Source organism: Coptis chinensis, chromosome 2 (genome assembly GCF_015680905.1).
Source record: "Coptis chinensis isolate HL-2020 chromosome 2, ASM1568090v1, whole genome shotgun sequence".
Lineage (NCBI taxonomy): Eukaryota > Viridiplantae > Streptophyta > Magnoliopsida > Ranunculales > Ranunculaceae > Coptis > Coptis chinensis.
The window spans coordinates 103,365,576-103,372,383 of record NC_141457.1 but is presented as its reverse complement, the minus strand read 5'-3'; the positions used below and the strand labels follow the sequence as shown (position 1 = coordinate 103,372,383).

General features: G+C 40.0%; 1 long non-coding RNA gene across 1 annotated transcript; it reads right to left on the bottom strand.

The window, feature by feature from the left end:
- Positions 1-5,062: 5,062 nt before the first annotated feature.
- On the bottom strand, positions 5,063-5,932 carry LOC147519877 (uncharacterized). The gene is made up of 4 exons (XR_015214311.1): positions 5,738-5,932; positions 5,604-5,643; positions 5,467-5,492; positions 5,063-5,175 (listed from the first exon to the last, which is right to left on the bottom strand). It is a non-coding gene; the product is annotated as an uncharacterized LOC147519877 (long non-coding RNA).
- Between the last annotated feature and the right edge of the window lie 876 nt (positions 5,933-6,808).

Here is a 6,808-nt window from a genome sequence, read left to right as displayed (position 1 = left end):
GACTTTCAAAGACGACTACCGACTCGACTTGTGTTGCCGAAGCGCCAAGTCTATTTTCTATTTTCTAAGAAATTGGGATGCCGAAGTTTCCAATAAGAGTTTGAGTTTTTGGCAAAACCTAACACCTAGAAAACACACTTTAGGGCAAAGACAAAAGTTAGAAAAATCCAATCTTGAAAGCTATCAAGATTGAGATAACCTTTACAGAGATAAAACCCTGTAAAGAGATAAGAGTAATCTAGTAAAATGAGAGACTTAAAGGAGAGATTGTAATCTTCCTTCCCACTTTATATAAAAATGAGCTCTTGTGGAAGTAGACATCATATCATTGGCCGAACCACGGTATATCTTTGTGTTGTGGTATGCGTTTAATTCTGCTTTACATTATTATCTGTTGTTAATAGTTGTTTAGCGAGTTGGGCATGTTAGTATAGGTTGTAGTTGATATTTAGAATTTGTCTGGAGTTGAATTGTGTTCAAATACAAGTTATCTGTATAGTGGGAGAATCGATTAGTATTGGTATAAACTTCAACAAGTGGTATCAGAGCCAGGTTAGATTAGCCTAGGGTGTTATCCAAATCTTAGTCGGAAGGTGTTTGACAAAATTCCTGAGAGAAGATTTGAGTTTAAATAACTTGTAGAGATGGACAAGTCCGTGAACACTCGCATGACGAGTCTGAATAGGGAAAACTACACCATCTGGAAAGCCAAAATAGAATACTTGCTATACTGCAAGGACTTGGCACTACCCATTGAGAATGGAGGAGTAAAACCAGAAAAGACTGATGAAGCTGACTGGAAAAAGCTTGACAGAAAAGCAATTTGATACATTCGACAGTAGATTGACGACATTGTCTTTCACCATGTGTCCCAAGAGACTACAACCTTTAGTTTGTGGAAGAAACTCGAAGACCTCTACGAGAGGAAGTCAGGTGGAAACAAAGTGCTGGTCGTTAAGAAGTTTGCCGACACGAAATACCAAGAAGGTTCTTCAATGTCTGAGCATCTTAACGAATTATAGAATACCATCAATCAGATGCATTTGATGAAGATTGATTTAGGAGACAAAGTTGAGGCTTTGTTTCTATTATGCTCTCTACCCAAAAATTGGGAGACATTAGCAGTCTCTCTACACGGAGTAGCCAAGGATGGAATTGTTATCATGGAGATGGCTACCACGTCTTTGTTGAATGAAGAGACTAGAAGGAGTTCAAAAGGCAGCTCCTCTCACTCAGAGATCTTTTTCACAGAGAAACGGTGGAGAGGTAAAAGTAGAAAACCATCTCATTCTAGAGGTGATGACAGAAGTAAATCTAGGAGTGAAGTTAGAACTTCTAAGGCAGAGAGGCAATGCTACTATTGTGCCACCAAGGGTCACTTCAGATATATGAGTCGGTAATTAATCAAGAGGGATGAGAAAAATAACTGTGTACATGAAGACATGGTGCAGATAAACGGAAACACAAGCAGAGATACTACTGCACTAGTCGATGACCTAGTGGGAATTATGTCAGATTGTGGTGTGTGCTGTCTTAGTACCTCATATCAGGATACAGAGTGGGTGATAGATACATGATCATCCTATCATGCCACACTGCACATGAGATTCTTCACTACCTACAGCTGTGGTGCATATGGTGAAGTGAGGATGGGTAACAGTGGCGTCTCGAAGATTATAGGCATTGGAAATGTTCATGTAGAAACCAATGTCGGCTACACCTTGACACCCAAGGATGTAAGACATGTCCCTGACATACAGTTAAGTCTAATTTCGGCTGGAAAATTAGATGACGATGGCTTTGTAAAACTCGTTTGGTAACGGGCATGGAAACCGAAAGCAGAGGTTCCATTGTAGCGGTTTGTGGGGAAGAAAACTTGCTCTCTTTACAAAACACAAAGTTTGTGTAAAGCGTAGTTGAATCGCGGCGAAGAAGAAGCTTCCTCCGAACTGTGGCACAAGAGACTGTGTCATATGGGCATAAAAGGGATGGAAGTTCTTGCTAAGCAAAATGCCTTGCCAGACATCAAAGGTACACATTTAAATACATGTACTCACTGTTTGGTAGAAAAGCAATACAGGGTGTCTTTCCAAAGATTCCCGTCTCACAGAAAGGACAATGTCCTTGAACTAGTGCACACAGACTTATGTGGTCCTATAAAAGTGAAGTCCTATGGGGGAGCTTCATACTTCGTGACCTTCATTGATGATGTGTCAAGAAAGATATGGGCCTATAGTCTGAAGACCAAGGATGAAGTACTTGGCGTGTTTGAGAAATTCCGCAGCATGGTGGAAAGAGAGACTGGGAAGTTGTTGAAGTGTATTCGCTCAGATAGTGGGGGTGAGTACATTGGGCCGTTTGAAGAGTATTGCCAGAGTCATGGGATTTGTCATGAGCAGACCGTTCCCAAGACTCCGCAATATAATGGAATAGCAGAGAGAATGAACCATACAATTGTAGAGAGGATGAGATGCATACTGTCTCACTCTAAGCTACCTAGAACCTACTGGGTAGAAGCAATGCGTACAGCCGTACATGTGATCAACCTATCGTCGTCGAAGCCTCTAAATAGTGACTATCCAGAGAGAGTATGGTCGGCAGAGATGTTGATTATGGGTACTTGAGGGTATTTGGGTGCAGGGCATTTGTGTATATTCCGAAGGATGAGAGATCCAAGCTTGATGACAAAGTCAAGCAGTGCATTTTTCTGGGTTATGGAGATGAAAAGTTTAGTTACAAACTCTATGATCCGATTAACAAGAAGGTAATCCGAAGTCGAGATGTTGTGTTTCTGGAAGACCAAACCATAGCAGACTTTGAGAAGGGTGAGAAGCTACAGGCGTTCACCAATGATCTTGTTGATTCATAACTAGAAGTTCCTACTGTAGAACGTGCAGAAGGCATTGAGAATGCAGAGAACCATGAGCCTGAAGCTCATGATGAGAATCCTATTGCTCATGTGGGATAGAACCTATTGGTATAGAAGATGCAGATGAGATGCATGAATCACCACTAGAGCAAGCAGAAGTGCATCCTCCTAAGGCACCAGTAGATGGGGCAAGGAGGTTAGACAGAGAGAGACTAACTTCAACTAGGTATCCACCACATACGTACGTGCTACTATCGGATGGTGGAGAACTTATGTACTATCAAGAGGCACTTGAAGGTACAAACAAGGAGAAATGGTTGAAGGCCATGCATGACGAGATTGATTCTTTGCATAAGAATCACACTTATGAGTTAGTTGAGAAACTGCAAGGACGAAAAATTCTCAAGAATAAGTGGATATATAAAGTTAAGCATGAAGAGAACAATCCTCACCCAAGGCACAAAGCTCGCTTTGTTGTGAAGGGATTCGGTCAAAGGAAAGGTATTGACTTTGATGAAATTTTCTCTCTTGTAGTGAAGATGGTTTCTATCCGGGTGGTATTGGATATGGCCGCAAGTATGAACCTAGAGATTGAGCAGCTAGATGTTAAGACAACTTTTCTTCATGGAGACCTTGAAGAAGATGTTTACATGGACCAGCCAGAGGGGTTTGAGGTCAAAGACAAAGAGCACCTAGTATGCAAGTTGATAAAGACACTACAAGAAAACAGGTTTTACGCCACGGTCCAAAACCGTGGGAAAAGCCCACGGTTTTGGACCGTCGGAGGACCGTGGGCTTTTTGTGCGTCGGGAATGGTCTGCCGACCGGTCATGACCGTCGGTAAAACCACCAATAGCGGCACGGTCTTTTAAGTCGGTCATTGCCGTCCGGTATTGCCACGGTTTTAAACCGTAGGAAAAGCCGTCGGGAAAGGTCAGTATTTCCCACGGTTTGAGTTCGTAGGTAAAGATTAGTTTTACCGACGCTTGTAGTCCGTGGGGAAAGGTATTTCCTACGGTCTTAGTGCGTGAGCTTTGGTGTTTTATGAGTGAATTTTGGTTTTGGCGGTTGTTATTTGACCGCGGGGTAAAGTGGACGACCGTGGGAAAAAGTTCTTTCAGCGACGGCTATGGGCGTGGCAGAAGTTATTTATTTTTTTAAAAAAAATATTGATATTTTAATTTCTATTTCACCGCAAATCCTGGCAATCAACAGAGACCTAGCAAATTAATTAAATATTGTAAGCTTTCGTCAATTATCTCGATTTCTCTTTCAACATAGTAGGATCTACAACTTTTAGAGAACAAAATAAAACTGAAAATAATAAAAGGGACAAAGCTACAGCATGACAAAGTGGATTAAAAACCAACTCACAAACACCGATGAACTCGAAGAAGAAAAGAGCATTCAGCCATTTAAAAGCGGACTTATAGTGGTTCTCGCCGATTGTTGTGTAAATCACGCCTTCATTTTCCAGTAATCCGATAGCTTCCCTACACATACCAAAAGGGGCAAACGTTTGCTTAAATGCCTGTGTCAAATGATTGAATACCAAAATCAGAAATGCAAGGTGTCCTAAACAAAAAACTGTATGTATTGTCTAGTCTTGGATAGTATCGATGAAGATGTTGAATTTTGACAGCTGAAGGACTAAAAACCATAAAGCTCTGTGTGTGTGTGTGTTGGGGGGGGATACCTGATTTTCTCAGAATGGAACTTTAAGATGTTTGGGCAAGTTTATATGTACCCCCTCATCGCCAGCACTGAAATTAAGGCAAAGAGATGCAAACGGACCAAAATTCATTAGTAAGACACTTCGGAGAAATCTAGAAAAGCACTACATATACAATCTGCACTATCAAGCACCATTCACACCAGGTGATTAGAAAGGAACCAGAGACATCTAGTGCACAACGATCATTATAATTGTCCGCAGGAAAAGAAAAATAAAAGGGGTTAGTTTTGTCGCCTAACTTACAGGTTTGCAGAGAGCTGCAAATAATCAAACACCACCTTAGATGTCCCACTGATTCCGTCGCAGCTATAGTGTTGCTCATAAACCTACAAATTGGAAAACATTCCATTAAATACATTTGAAAAAGAAAAGGAAATTGGAAGGAAACGTAAGACCCAATTCGTGTCTTGCTTGATTTGGAACACCTTGATATGCTATTGACCCAGCTCCAAATAAACTCTATAAAAACTATTAAGAGTAATACCTATATGTTCACATACAATAGGAGTGCTTAACATGTAGTTCCAGGTGGTTCAACTTCAACTGCCGGAATAAGGGATGGCTTGGACTTCTGTACAAAACTTCTCAATTAGTAAATAAACAAACTTCCATCAGCATAGACAATACTCCACAGATTCTCAAAATCTCTTCAATATTTTAAAAATAGAGAAAACAATAGAGAAAGAAACACTACAACTAAAGTACTAAACTGCCACCCAAGAGAAATAAAAATACACATTGCCCTTTGAGTAACATGTTTCAAAATAGTTCAAATTTTTCTGATCTCTTCACACACACACCCCGTGTGGCAGCGAGAGAGCAACTAAGCCATTAGAACTTGACAAAAATGATGACATCATACCTTTACGGCCTTGACATTTTCTTCATCTGCAAGAAAAAGAATCTCACTCAGACCCTTGTAATCACAGAGTACCAAACATGCGAAAAACTAGGACCATGTATAAGATAAAATGAAAAAATTGGTTATTAAGATGATACCTTTAGTATCCCACAAGTCAACCATTCCAGATACTTGACCCTGTTGAATGTCAAAAGACAGAAATGGAATCAAGAAACGGCTGCTTTAGAACATAAATCAACAACCTCCTCTAAGTAAATAATTACTCTCTTACCTTAGAAACATCTTTGGTTGTTTCAACAACCACTCTCCGTGCTTTCTTGGATTTCTTGAGGATTGAAGATGGGACAGGTACAACAAATGGATTTTTCTGCAACGATCTATCGCAATGGAGAATCTTGTCCCTATTCTTGTCGATTTTTCTCTTCACCGAGAAATCTAGCGAGAAAATATTACATAAGATCTTTTATAGAACGCAGTAGCTGTTCCTGATTTGCAGCATTTGTAATCCCACTGATGATCTTTCCATCAAGAACCCCATACACATGTATGGTTGTTAATATAGACATCCTCCTCATACTTACTTCTTGGAAGTGTTGTCTCCTGCAAATACCATATATATGTGAGAACAGCTACATCTCAAAATCATCAAAATTTAGAAAAAAACCGAAATACGATAAATATAAGAGTTGTTACAAATGATAGACCAGTCCTAAAACAGATTGAGGGGGGCATTAATCCATAAAAGGATTTAAAATCACTAAAATATCATAGAAAATTCCAACAGGATTAAACATATTACATAGAGGATTAAATAAAAAAATCAAGACCGAACACGATTGCATCGGATAGAGGATTACATAAAGATATCATTAGAAAATTCCAACAGGATTAAACATATTACATCCAACCAAATAATAACTACTAGCTTTACTAGACCAAAAAGTTGCATATCATAGACAAAGAAGTAAGCAGATTGCAGCAACTATTGATAGATCTTTAGTCATTAATTAGTTTGCTTACTCGTTCTCCATAAAAGCTCTCCATATGTATTTCCACAGAAATTGGCAACAATCAAGACCGATGTAATGGTCTCTTCTCAACCCATTACCAAACGACGAACAACCGAAAAGTCCTGGCTATCTTGACCTTCATGCTCGATATCATCATCTCATGGCATTACCGAATCGCTAAAACGAAGGCATTCTGTAAAAGCCTCCCGGGGCTAGCTCCGTATGGAAAAGTGACATTTTCTAGACCGAAGGAAGGGATCAGACTTCTTTGTGGTGTCGGTGTCGAAAGTGTCCCCTTCTCTCTCTGGAATTCTCGCCATTGGTCCCGAATT